At 35.3% G+C, this 14,927-nt stretch overlaps 1 pseudogene; it reads right to left on the reverse strand.

The window, feature by feature from the left end:
• Positions 1-14,437, reverse strand: part of LOC101958235 (glutathione S-transferase A4-like) — a 32,949-nt pseudogene extending 18,512 nt beyond the window's left edge.
• Between the last annotated feature and the right edge of the window lie 490 nt (positions 14,438-14,927).

The raw sequence follows: 14,927 nt of genomic DNA on the forward strand, positions 1-14,927 counted from the left end.
GGATCTTATTTGCACATCTGTAAGCTTGTATCTCAAAGTCTGTTTCCATGAACCCAGTGAACATAAACATTACCATGGCTTCTCATATTGCTAATGAATAAAGGGGTCATGGAAAGTCTTCTTTGATATTGCACCCAGAAAACCATATGTACAATTGTTCATGGGCTGAAGAACAAGGTGTTCAATGATTGTGAAACTTCCTAGGAGAAAATTAGAGTTTAGAAGGACTTTGAATTTAGATCATAAGCCTCAAAAACATATTGAGTGCTCTTTGACTAGGCCTTTTCTTGGACTTGGGAAAACAAGTGGGATTATTTGGATTAAAAGGAGTCCACTGGATGAGAGGCACTGGAATAAGACTAAGATATCCATTTATTGGGTTATTTAGAGGTTGTTTTAATTTTGTGCCTAGCCCAAGTAAAGCATTCTGTTGCTTGGGGAAATATTTTCTCTAAGATATTCTAAGTCTTTATATTGTTAAGTGTTATTTTTAGAAAATATCCTTTGATTTGCAGTAGAGAGAGGTTTGCTTGAATATGCAAGCTATCATTTGAAATGAAAAAAGTGACACTCATGTAGAACATCACCATAAATATGCTTTTAAGTAGCACCTAGTAAGAGTATTTCTAGTAAGAGTATTTCTAGTAAGAGTATTTAAATCATATTTAAATACTCTTACTAGAAAAAAAGTTTTTGTTTGTTTGCTTTTAATTTTAGAGAAATGCTATTTGCTTAACAATGGCTCATCCAACCCCTCTGAAATGCTGTTGATGTTGAAAGCATGGCACTTTCTAGTTGGTTCACATTTATTTGTTAGAATGGCTGATGAAAAAGGTTAAATATCCCTGTACTATCTACAGTAAATAGAAAATGAGTTCAGATGATCTCTATCCATATCCAGATGTTTTGGGCACCATTCCTTACACACTGATAAAAGCGATCTTAAAAATAAGTCAAAATGCAGCAATTGAAAGCTGCCAATCTGGTTTCTGGATGTATAATGATGTTCATGTTCAACTCTGCAAAGCTGCCTAGGGATCAGTGATTACATATCAGCTCTTCAGAAAAGTTCAACATGAGGATACTTTGTTCACTGTCATTTTGTTAAGAGGGCCCCTATAGTATAGCTGTCATTCTTTCTTCTTTAGAAGAATGTAAGAATTCATTCAGAATCATTTAGTAAGCAATAAAGCACCATGTAAGAAGTGTACTGTTTTTATATTATAAATTGTGAGTCAATTATTTTTTTATATTTATGACCTAATGTTAGAAGTAACTATTGATTGATGGTTATGTTTCTTGATTAAACAGTTGCAGATACTAAGTACAGTATAAAACATGTAAAAGCTACAGTTCCTGTCCTCTAATAGCTTATACTCTTCTTATCAATTGGACCCACAGGAGAGAGACAGGTAGACTTGAATAAAATAATACCTTGCCTAGTCATTCTTAATTAAGTTAGCTTTTGTTAAGCAGATGATATTTGAGAATGTTTTAGGGAGAGGCAAATGGTTATAAGTGAGCCCAGGGGAACTTTTTAGGTAACATAAATGCCCTATATGTTGGTGGTGTAGGTGGCTGAGTAAACACATTTGTCAAACACAATAGAACCTGGTTGGGATGTAGCTCAGTGGTAAGGCACTTGTCAACAAGGCCCTGGTTCAATCCCCAGTACAAATAAATAAACAAAAAAAAAAAAAGAAAAATCAAAGTATGTATTTAAATGAATAGATTTTAATATATTTAACTCATACCTTGCTTTTAATATTTAAAGTGATCCTACATGTGTGCACTACTAATAGAATACTGTTCAAAGGATAGAAACAAGTTCAGAGTAAACGTTTTTATGTCATAAATTTGAAAAAAGATGACTTTGAAAAAATGTATACGGGGGGGGACAGGCGCTAGGCTCTTCTAAAAATTAAAAAAATGAAATTAAAATGAGATACTTTTTCACCTCTAAACTTGGAAAAATTAATGATAGTAAACATATTGTATAGAAAACAGGTACTGTCATACTTCTAGAGGTATAAATTGGTACTATTGCTATGGAGGGCAGCTCAACAACAATTAACATTACAAATGCATATACCTTTGATCCATTAATTCCATTTCCAACAGATATACTTGTATGTGAGCAAAATGACATGTATATGAAATATATATATTTTATATAAGTGTGTGTATGTGTGTGTGTGTGTGTGTGTGTGTGTGTGTGTGTATCTTGTAGAATTGATTGGAGACAATTGTTCAAATGCCCAAACATAAGGGACTGGATAAGTGAATTATTGTATATCATCTAACAGTGGACAGACACATGTGAGCAGTGGGAGCATGAGGTTAAGGGGATAATTCTATAAAATGGGTTCACTGTGATGACCTCCATATACTTTCTCTTTTAAAAAGTAATTTACTTTCAGCCCTGCCTGTCTTGCATTGACAGGATATGTTACATTCCTCAGAAAGTATGTGTTAATCCTCGAGAAATGCAGGCTCTGAAATGCTGATAATAATAACACTACTTACCTTGAAATGGGGACTTTTGTGACCCTTACATAGACCAGATCCCAAAACTCAGGGAGATAAAGATAATTCCCCTAACCATAAAATCTGTAAGAACAGATTCCAAACAGAACTGGCCAGCATAGGCTAAAGCAACCTAGAATTTTCATGGCAGTGGGGACTAGAAAGTGAAAATATAAGATATACTTTCCAAGAGGTAAAGTAGACATAATTTTCACTATTCTTTTCCCTAAATACAAAAACACACATCCTGGACACTGAATATGTAAAAATATAAGAAGACTCTGAAAGGTAGAAAAAAAAATGTAGTATACCAGTGAGGAAGCTCAGGACCCAAGAAATATGTTGTAGTGAGTACTTTAGGATTTCTGTTTGTTTCTTATATCCTAAAGTACTGGAAATTTGAAAATGCCAGTGAAAACTGCAAAAAGCCTTAGCTGTGGCCTGCTCTTCCTGTCCAAAGGACTAGGAAATGGTGGGCTGGTGTGACAGAAAACTTTTAGACAATAACTAGTGCAGTTGAACACTACAGAAAAAAAATTATGGCCTGTCCCACCATGTAGGTAAAATTTAACTAAGGAACTAGATTTCCTCCCCAGTCCTGTGATGTCAAAGCAGACTGTGTGCCAAGAAGGGATCTTGGACTTTCCTCTAATCTGGGGAACATATTGGATTTAGTAAAACTTTTAAAATTTGTTTTCTGAAATGCCTTTTAAGTAAACTACCAACTGAAAGACAATATTTGCTTATCACAATGCCAATAAAGAACTAGCACATAAAATACACAAAGTCCTAAAACTGAACAATAAAGAAATGAACAATAGAAAAGATAGAAAAGGTGGAAAAGATATGAAGAAACAATTTACCAAAGAGGATGTTCTGGTAGCAAATGAACATGAAAATAATTAATATCATTAACCATTAGCAAATTAGAACCACAAGGAGCCATCACTGCACACCTATCAAAATAAAAAAAGTTAAAGTTAATGACAATACAAAATAGTCATGATGATCTGGAGAACCTGGATCACTCACATGTTGATGGTGGGGATTTTAAACAGTAAAGCCCTGTGGAAAACAGTTTGATAGTTTCTCATAAAACTATATTATCACTCAGTATTCACATTTCTAGGCATTTATTTATCTCAGGGAAATGAAAACTTATATTCACACAGAAACCTGTAAATTATGCTTACAGTGACTCAATTCATGATAGGCAAAATTTTTTTAAAAAAACACATAGGATGAAAGTGTTTCTTGATATCGTGGAATAATGCCTAGCAATAAAAAAGAATGAGCTATTGTTATGCACAACCACCTGAAAGATTCTTGAGAGAATTATGTTGGGTGCAGATAGCCAGTCTCAAGAGATTCCATACCCCGTAATTTTATTCATGTAACAACCTCGAGATGACAAATATGACAGGCATGAAAAATAGAGTTCTGCTTGGCAGGGTTTAAGGAAGGAGTGTGAAGAGTAGGAAAGGGGCCTGACTATGCAATGGATGGCATGAAACATGCTTGTAGTGATGGAATTGTTCTACAATCAGATGCCAATGTCAGTGTCCTGGTTGTGACCTTGTACCAAAGCTTTGCAAGATGTTAACATTGGGAATCTGAATAGAGGATACATGGATTTCCCTGTATTATTTGATGCAACTGTATGTGACTCTGCAATGATCTTAAAATATGTTTAATTTTTTAAAAAATCAATGTATGGAATAGCATATCTAGTATGCTATTTTATATGTAAAATTTTGAGAAACATTCTATAAATGTTTTATTGTAAATGAATAATGGGACTCTGATAAGATATTTGAAAACTTAAAAATGTGGGACTGGGGAATAGCTCAGTGGTAGAGTGCTTGCCTAGCATATGTGAGGCCCTGTGTTCAATCCCAAGCACTGCAAAAACAAAACCAACAACAATAAAACCATCATAATGATATGGTCACCCAAGAAGACAAAAATGGGGACAAGAACAGAAAGGGGATTCTTCACTTCATACTACTTGAACTTTCCAATTTGTATGTATTTCCATTTTAGATTGTAAACTCCAATGGACCAAGTATATTTGTTCCTTTGACTAGCCTTATTCTGGTTATTACTGATTACATAGGGACCTATTTGTTTAGTGCTTAATATCTTGTTTACAAATGACAAGATAATTTACCAAGAGAAGAAATATAGATGGATAAAAATTCAGAAAGTGGAAAATGGAATAAATAAACTTGAAAGTTGTGTGGTAGTATGGAACATAGTGAGAGATATGAGACAGAAACATATTTGTGGCCTCATCATATTTAATTGGTTTTTTCCTACCCTCATTTTATTCTTTAGACATTAATAAAATGAAAAATAAATAATAAATGATATTATTTGTTATCATTATATATAATAAATAAAGTGAATGAACATGAATAAAATGAAATAAAACACTTTTGCAAATTCTCTTCTGGCTCTGGCTGCTGGATAACTAAATTTTCTGTCTTGAATCAGTGCCCATTTTGTCTGCTTTGCTGATGCAAACCTATGTCTATTGCCACCTGTGTGTGTGTTTTAGGTAGAGAGGCAGTAAAGAAGGAGGAAAATGGCATATCCTACAATTTGTCTTTGGGTTTCTGTTCATTTTCAGTTAATTTTCTATCTCAAAGATCCCATACCTATTAAACACAAACATGCCAGGTACCGTGTAATTGCTTTAGTTAACTTGATCTTTATGACAGTACTCTGAGGAAAGTTGTCTTATCATCCAATCTATTTTATAAAAGTGGGAGAAAAAGATAACTGAGGTAAAAAACTTTCTCATGGTCACACAGCTAGTAAAGAATTTGAATTGAGGCCTGTTTGATACCAAAGTCTGATTGTGGAGTTATAGTATGAGCTTAGGAGAGCATTCATGGATGATATAATGAACCATGTATAGCAAATGCACCTCCAGAGAGTTAATGCTGAAAAAATGTGAAAATTGAGTAACAAAATGACAGAGTGTATTAGTCTGTATATGAAATGCTTAAGACCTCATAAATGGTTGAGTCATAATGAAGGAAATATAAATTTGAGAGAAAGAATAAGTTCAACATATATACTATATAACATGGTAACTATAGTTAATAGCAATGTAGTATATTGCTAAAAGAGTAGATTTTATGTGTTTTTATCACAAATGAATAATAAATGATACAATGCAAATGTTAAATTAGCTTGTCTTACATGCCATAATGTATGCATATTTAAACATTTCATGTTGTACACTATAAATATGTACAATTTTATACATCAATTAAAAGTAAGAAAAATGAAATGAAATATATAAATCTGACTATATATGTATAGGAATTTTTATGATACATCATTGAGTCAAAAATATGTTACAGATCTCAACCCCCCAAATGAGAACCACTTCATCAAAAAATTGAACATGGGAGAAAAGAACAAAAGGTTTTGGGTTTTATACTGGGTAAAGGGATATGGGTGTACCTCTTTCCAGGAAAAAATTATGATAGAATTACCTTGGTGAAGAAGAGGAAAGAGGAGAAGGAGAAGGAAAAAGAGAAGGAGAGCTATGTTTGGATTGCTGGATTCTGCTACATGTTGTTAGGATGTTATCCAGAGAATGAGGAAGTCAGGTGGCTATCTAGCAGAAGGGGAGAATTTGGTGATGTGATGTATATATGAAAGTCATGATTCAAGACAATTAGAAGGGATAAGCCTAAGTTTATGTTGACAATGTACTTGGAATAAAAGAACAATACCAATAAAAAATGAAGAAAACTAGGCTTCTAAATTAGAGAAAAAGAGAGTGTGAAGAGAGTTGTTCATCAATCAGTTTATTAATAGGCTGATAGTTTGAGTCAGGTGCTTTATTAGGATCATATTTCAGTCAGCTTTTTCATCTCTGTGACCAAGACCTGACAAGAACAGTTTTAGACAAGAAAAACTTTATTTGGTGCTTATAGTTTCAGTGGTCTCAGTCTGTAGATGGCCTACTCCATTGCTCTGGGCACGAGGGGAGACAGAACATCATGGCAGAAGGGTATGGAAGAGAATAACAACTCAGAACATGGCAGAGAGAGAGCTCCACTCATCAGGGAGAAAATACAAACCCTGAAAGCATGCCCCCAATGACCTGACTCCTCTAGCCATATCTTACCTTCTTATATTACCACCCAGTTAATCCATACCAGTGGATTAAGCCATTGATTAGGCTATACCCTCGTAACCTAATCATTTTGCCTCTGAGTGTCCTTTCATGAGCATTTGGGGGATACCACATATCCAAATCATAACAGATCACCCAAAGTGATCTATAGATCTAATGCAATGCCCATCAAATACCAATGACATTCTTCCTGGAACTAGGGGGTGGTGGTGGAAAATAAAAACAGTCTTAACATTAATCTGTAAGAACAAAAGACCCAGAATAGCCAAAGAAACCCTGAGCAAAAAGAGCAATGCTGAAGGCATGATGACACTTGATTTCAAATTATACTACAGAGCCATAGTAATAAAAACAGTATAGTACTGGCATAAAAACAGACTATGTATAGGCCAATAGAACAGAGGACATACAAACAAACTCATACAGCTACAATTATCTGATTCTTGATAGAAGGGCCAAAAACATGCATTGGAGAAAACATAGCTTCTTTAGCAAATGGTACTTGGAAAACTGGATATGTAGAATGTTGAAACAACATCCCTATATTTCACCCTGTACAAAAGTTAACTCAAAATGAATCAAAGACTAGAAACTTTGCAACCGTTCAAAACAAAATAGGGAAACATTTCAACATAGCTGCAAGCAAAGACTTCCTGAATAGGACTACTGTACCTCAGAAATAAGAGAAAATCTATAAATAAGATGGCATCAAATTATAAATCTTCTGCACAGTAAAAGAAACGACAGAGTAAAGAAACAACTGAAAAAGTATTTTTGCCAGCTGACAGAGGATTAATATCCAGAATACATAAAGAACTAAAAACCCCTCAACCTTAAGAAAGCAAAAAACCCAATCATGAACGGGCAAATGAACTGAATAGAGTTTTCTTAAAAGAAGTATGAATGGCAAACAACTGTATAAAAAAAATGTTCAGTATCTTTAGTCATAAGGGAAATGCAAAGCAAAACTCCATTTCACTTAAGTTAGGATGGCAATTATCAATAATACAAAGAACAATAAATGCTGGTGAGGATGTGGGAAAAGGGAATTCTTCTACACTGTTGATGGAAATGTAAATTTTTACAGTCAATATGGAAATCAGTATCGAGGTTCCTCAAAATGCTAGAAATAGAACCACCATATGATCCAGGTATACCAAAAGAATTAAAGTCAGCATACTTAAGAGATATATTCATGCCCATATATATTGCAGCACAATTTATAATTGCCAAGTTATAGAATCAGACTAGGTGTTTATCAAAAGATAAGTGGATAAAGAAAATGTGGTATAATGTACATATTACAGTTTTATTCAGACATAAAGAAGAATAAAAGCTTGTAATTTGCAGGGAAATAGGTTGAACAAGAGACCATAATTTTGAATGAAGTAAGTAAGACTTAGAAAAGTATAGTATTTCTTTTTCTCATAATGTGGAAGCTAGAGGTAGAGGTAGAGAGAGAGAGAGAGAGCCATGAAAGTAGAAAGAAGATAATTAGGGTAGAGGAAAGGAGTCAGGGGGAAGGAAGTATGGTAGGAGATATTGGGGGGGGATTGATTTCTAGATCTGAGAAATTCAAGAAAAATAAAATATTAGATATATACTATAGAACTGGCTAGGACACATTTTACTGTGCTGAATTTATCAGTACATAATTTTGGTTAATTTCCTGCTGACGGAACTATCACTTTCATGTGGTCTGCTACATCTCACTCCTTTGCTTATTTGGAATTCTGCTGCTTGAAAGTACACCCTAGGGACTAGGGCTACATCTAGCTGCCAATTCCCACTGTAACTCTAAAATTAGCTAATATGGCCCTTTAGGAGTCCCAAAGAAGAGGATTGTTCAATTTTAAATGGTCTCCTTTCCTTTCTGCACTCCTGCACTTGCAAAGACGAGAATTTATTCCTGGCTTTCCCAAATAATTGTTGGGTGACTGCCAGTCCTGGCTAGGACAATGGTTTAGAAAAAGCTGCTCTTGTTAATTTCAAGGAGTTTGCACATACTGCTGTCTATATTTTGCCTGTGTCCTGAGACTTTCTGTGAGGTGACAGACTAATGAATCTGATTGAGGAAATTTCAAGGCAGCAGTACAATTTTCAGGGGATGGCATGGCTATTGTTGGTGGCTTTTAGCCTTGGGTGTGGAAGAGCAGAAGGCAGAACAGAAAGATTTGGAAAACTTGCAGTTTAGCCAGAAAACTATGAATAAAAGCAGGGCTAAGGAAATGTAGTTAAAGAGATTACAGCCACTAATGAGATGCTGCTTAGTACTTTGCCAGGAAACAATAGAAAAGAGGGCTTGAGGATGTCTCAAGATTTGGCAAGACCACACCCATCTCAGGCTCTAAGGTGGAAAAGTAAAACTGCCTTTGAGAACTGACCAGTGGGGTACCCTACTTGCAAATGGGGACCTAGAAATTTGTTTCACCATGTTCAGCTGCTCAGGCACTCAGAGGCTCCTGCAGCCATAGTCCCTGAAGGCTTGGCTACTGCTCCAGATGGTGCAGACCTGGGCATCAACCACAGAGTGCTGGTTCTGCAGGACTGCAGGATGCTAGAGTTAGGGGGTCAAGGAGGTTTCCACCAAGAAAAGGAAGACCTGAGAGGTCAGGCAAAGTGCCCCAGGGTCAGTGTCCCTGAGGGCTGCCCCTGAAAGGGCCATGCATGACGATATGAGAAGAAAGCCAAACTGCAGTGGAAACCCCCAAGATTAAGAAATGCCAGTACCATGGAACATCTGCTGAGGAAAGCTGCAGGAATTGAGCACAGACAAGACAACTGAGCGGCCATATGGGCTGCAACCAGCAAGGACATATGGGCTGTGTTCCACAAGCTCTTTGCAGAGAACATTACCATGTCCTGTGCTCCAGATGCTGTCTATGGAGCTACAGGACTTGTTTTGCCCTGCTATTTTTTGGTCTTGCTTTGGTCTCATTCCTTCTTTCTATGCCCCTATTTCTTCCTTTTGTAATGGAAAAGTTTATTATATACCTTTATGTATAGGATACATATAACTTGCTTTTGATTTTTACAGGGGCTCACATTGAGAGTTTACCTTGAGTCTCAGAGGAAACTTTGGAATTGGACTTTTAGGCAATGCTAAAATGGTTGAGACTATGTGGGCTCTTGAAAATGGACTAAATGTATTATATTGTGTGAGTGGCAAGAACTTTTGGGGACAGGGACAGAATATTATGATTTAGTTATAAGGTGTCCCCCAGAAGCTCATGTGTGAGATAATACAAGAAGGTTTAGAGGAGAAATGATCGGATTATAAAATCCTTAACCTAATCAGTGCATTCATCCCCTGAAGGATTAACTGAGTAGTGTCTGTAGGCTGGAAAGGTGTGATTGGAGAAGGTGGGTTGATCGTAGCCCTTGGGGTTTATATTTTGATCAAATGGGAGCTATCTTTCTCTCTGCTTCTCTACCCAACTCTTCCGCATTGATATTCTGCTTCGCCTTGGGCCCAGAGGAATGGAGCCAGCTGTCTGTGTATTGAGACGACTTCACCCATGTGCCCCCAAATAAATTTTCCTCCTTAAAATTGTTCTTGTCAGGTCTTTTGGTCATAGATGTGAAAAAGCTGACTATAGCATGTACCAAGTGGCTATATATAAGTAAATTCTTAGTTATCTTCAGGAGAGATGTCTGAGTTCAAACACCTGTTCTCAAGATGATCCTGTTGAGTGCCCTCCCTCCAGACTTTGTCTCTCTCTGCTGCAATCCAGTTGCAAGGGAAACTTCTTCACAGTTTAAAATATCATCATCTAACCTACGATCTTTGTGATATAATCTGACATCTGTGGCTGGTTAGAGCACTATATTTGAGCATCTCATGCAGTGTATGTTACTGACATTTAATGTAGAAAAACTTTTTTTAAAGTAAGTGTTTTGTAAGGAGATTATAGCTATTTGATAAAAAAACAAGTTTAAAATTTGGAAAAAGTGCTAGGGGAAATGGTATAAATTTTGGTATAGGATTGAGTTTCTTTATAGTCTTCATTAAAATTTCTCTGATAAGTTACTTTCTGCAAATAAGATCTAATTTCTCAATATTAACCCACATTTCTCAGGGGTGGAGCATTTAATAATGAATAGGATCTAGAGAAAATGGGTTCTCAAAATGTAATTATTACTTTTAATATCATATGGTGGTTATATGTTCTTAAAAAGAGGCCTGTGCTTTTAGAAATTCATACTAAAATATTTTCAGATAAAATACAATGTCTGATTTTGCTTGAAAATAAACCATGTAATAGGGGTTTATTAGGGGTTGGAATAGTTGAGGGTATAGTTAGGCTGTCATACATTAATCCTAGAATACTACAACTATGCCAAAGAACAGGATTATTTAGTCTGCTCCTCTTAAAGTTGAAAAATCTTGAAAAGATAGTGATATTCAAGTTGGAGTTATACTCAGTAGTAGAGCACTTGCCTAGCATATATGAGGTCCTAAGTATTCTTCTTAGCATACAAAAAAAGTCAAAAAACAAGCCCTCCAAACCAACCAACCAACCAACCAACCAAAATCCAAAAATAAAAAAATAAACAAAAACAACAATGTCCAGTTTCTAGCTTTAGAGAACTGGGCCTGGGGAGAACCCTCAGGTGGGTCTAATATGCTAAAGATAAAAACTGCCTTAAAAGTCGTAGAAATCTGTCCTGCTTGGAGGCTCTTCAATTTATTCTAACTCTGACATCTAGACAGATCATATTATTGGGGCTCTTTCAGCCCTTTTCCTATGTCTGTGCACCTGTTCTTACTAGGCTAAAGCAGAGCAGCACAAACATATAATTAGAATGCTCATACCTAATATTTAGTACTGTGAAAACCTCCGAATTTTTCTTTCCTAGTTTAAAAATAGTGGTTTGCTTTAAAATGTCATTTGCGAGGAGGCCAGCAAGGCTGGGGTAGAGGTGAAAGCAATTTGTATAACTTCTGGAGTTTAGAAAGGACCCTGAACTAATCTAGAAAAAATGCTTTGGACAGTAACAATTTTCTGCCATCTAGTGGATAATTCAAAGAACAAACCATGCCTTTGTTAAAAAAAAAAAAAAAAAGAAAGAAAGAAAGAAAGAAAGAGAGAGAGAGAGAAAAAAAGAAAAAAGAAAAGGAAAAGAAAGAAAAGGCATTATTACAAAGCTGTGTCTTCAAAATCCTCTGCAACTGGAAAAAAATTTGTGTCTGGAAAACAAACTAGTTTTCCACAAACTGTGTGTCAAAGTTATTATTTCAATGATTTTATTAATTTTAATGTAAAAGAATTTGATATGCTATATTCTCTTAATGTTGCTTAAAATATAAATCCAATATACTCAATTTCCAAATATTTGTTAGCTTAGAGGCCTAAGATATATATAAATGTGTTTATAGTTGGTTCTTTAAAATTTTCTCCTTCCTTTTCTTGGCAGTAGTAATGTCCAAGACTTATAGGGGCTCTAAAAGCAAACCTCCTACTTAAAATTCTGGTTCTACTTTGAACAAACTGTACTTGGAGAACATATCTCTTTGTGCCTTAGTGTTCCTATCTGTTAATCATAGTACCTACTTCATAGTGCTACTGGAATGATTTAATCTATGCAAAGCACTCGGTGTTTCAATGTTATCCTTTTCATCATTATTGTTGTTTATATGTGTATCAATATTTAGTATTCGTGACAAATAAGTTCAGAAGTGGCTTGTACTGTGAATCAATTCCATTTTTAAAACCAATAAGGATTCATTGTATTTTGATGATACTCAACATTAAATGAAGTTAGATAATGTTTTGTTTTGTTTTGTTTTTAGTCAATGGTCTCATAAACTGATGGAGAAGAATTAACTATAACTTGAACCAAATACAATGAGTGTGGGACACCAGAGTTTTCATAACCAGAGTATAAAGGAGGGGAAAGATATTTCCACCTGGAGAAATTGACTTATGAGCTATAAGTTAAATAATGGATGCATTTTAATAGAAATTAAATTGCAAAAGTGAAGATGGTAGGGAGAACTCCCACTGTGGGAGACCATTTTGAGTGAAGGAACTGAGTTGAAAATAAATACAGCATTTATTTGAAGAACAATGAATAAATAGAAAGACCTCACTACCTCTATGCTGGGTTTTGTTCTAGGCAATACATATATTGAATAGAAAAGACAAAGTTTCTACTCTTAAGGATGTACATTTCAGTGGGGAATAAATACTGAAAGGAGTCTAGGAAGAGAGACTGGAGCTAGATTTTGGAGGGTATCTATGGGAGAGCCAACAAAGACTGCCGAATATGGAGGAACCAAGATCACATGGTAATTAGGAAATATTTACCTAGTGAGGAATATGCAGGATACATAAAAGGTTGAGGTCATGGAGACACAGAGAGAAACAAGTCTCAATAGGAGACAATTTAGGGTCCAGATGAGAGGTAATTAAGCCTGAACCAGGGAAGCAAAAAGGAGAAAACAGTCTTGAGGCATCCAATCTTTGAAACAGCATTTGGACCAATAGAAGGGCATGAAGGACATGGAAATGTTGACACTAAACTTTCTGCAGTCTGTATTGCAATTACATGTGCATGTATCATAATTATTTGAGCCAACTATTTCATATCTTTAAGCCCCAGTTCTCTCATCAGTACAACAACAACAACAAAATCATTTTGTTATACCATTGTTGTTGTTTTTTTAAAAAAGGGAAGATGAACAAATAAATCACAAAGACAAACACATTCCACATTAACAGGGATATGGAGAGTTCTCAATCCTTGGGAGCTGTTACTGGAGGAAGTCAAGAAAACCAAAACAGAGTCATTCATACCTACCTACCTGCCTGTATTTGCATCAGATGCATTTGAAGAGGAGACTGCTCTTGCCTTAAGGATGACAATTATTCACAAAGGAGATAATTAGCTGAGAATTTTCAGTAATTATTCCATATTAAGGCCAGAGATAAAAGGTTCTTAATTTTTTATTTGGGAATCCAAATAATTGTGGATTTTGATATTAATCTTGTCATAAACTGTCCAAGAGTTCATTTTGTAAGCTAGAAACATACCTCTTAGGAGGGATGAAAAGAGATCTTATGAGAAAAAAAATCCTAAGAATGAGAGAGTTTTAATACCCAGAGTGTTTTATTTCTGTCCATCTTAAGATCTGTCTCTGGCCATTTGCTAGCTGTAGATTTGTGTTTGCCCACCTTAAAGGCCACATACTGAATTTAATGTAGAGTAACCAGGCAGCAGAATTGTGGATGCTAGTTAAGCTAATGTGGATTAAAGAACTAACTAGATGTTTGTTTTCTGGAATTCCATCCAAAGCAATTAAGTGAATAGTCTGAGTTTATATCCAGAGGGAATTCATGCTCATTAAGAGAAGGAGAACACTGAAACAGAAGAGGTGGATGTGTCAAGAAAAGGCAAAGCTTAATAAGGAGTAAGGAGAGGAATGCTTTACCCTGGAAGGATTGAGGAGGAAGTCCATGAATGCTGTTCCATTGTGATAAAAGAATTGAAGATGTCCAAAGCTATGCATACTCTCCTGTAGGTTAAAGTAACATTGTCAGCACTTTTCAGAGACAGAGACACTGCATTTTTGCAGTTTAAGCAAATTCAGTACAATTGCATTTTTAGTTGTCTGCAAACACATGATACAAAACTTAGATGATTTCAAATTCAGCAGGCATATTTGGGATAGTCTGGCTTACCATAAAAGCTGTGCATGTAGTCTACTTTGAAAGCTCTAGAGGAAACTTCAAAGTTGTTATTCTCCATGGGCACCTAAAAATTATTTGTTTCAAGGCATCCAGGTAAATTCTGGTTGAGAAAAACATATTCTACAGATTTATATGGACAGAGGAAACCGTGGTATCAAAATTAAAAAAATAAATAAATAAAAGTAGATACTTGAAGTTGCAGGCATTAATTTGCAATCCAGTTGCTTCTCACATGGGCCACTTCATATAACATGTTAAAGATGAATAGCAAGAAATTTATATACTTATCATCATTATTGAAAACACAGGGAGAATATTATTATAGCAATAATAATTCACAACTAGAATTTAACTCATTATTTGTTATCAACCAAGTATCAGATATTTTACTAAGTACTGGGTTTATAAAACATGAATAAACATGATCCAAGCATAGAGTGTGTGTGTGGGGGGAGGAAGTTGAAGATAACTAACATTTAATAACTTTATAATAAGCTGAATATGTGCCAGGTAGATGTAAACACACACACACACACACAAACACACAC

Source organism: Ictidomys tridecemlineatus, chromosome 8 (assembly GCF_052094955.1).
Source record: "Ictidomys tridecemlineatus isolate mIctTri1 chromosome 8, mIctTri1.hap1, whole genome shotgun sequence".
Taxonomy (NCBI): domain Eukaryota; kingdom Metazoa; phylum Chordata; class Mammalia; order Rodentia; family Sciuridae; genus Ictidomys; species Ictidomys tridecemlineatus.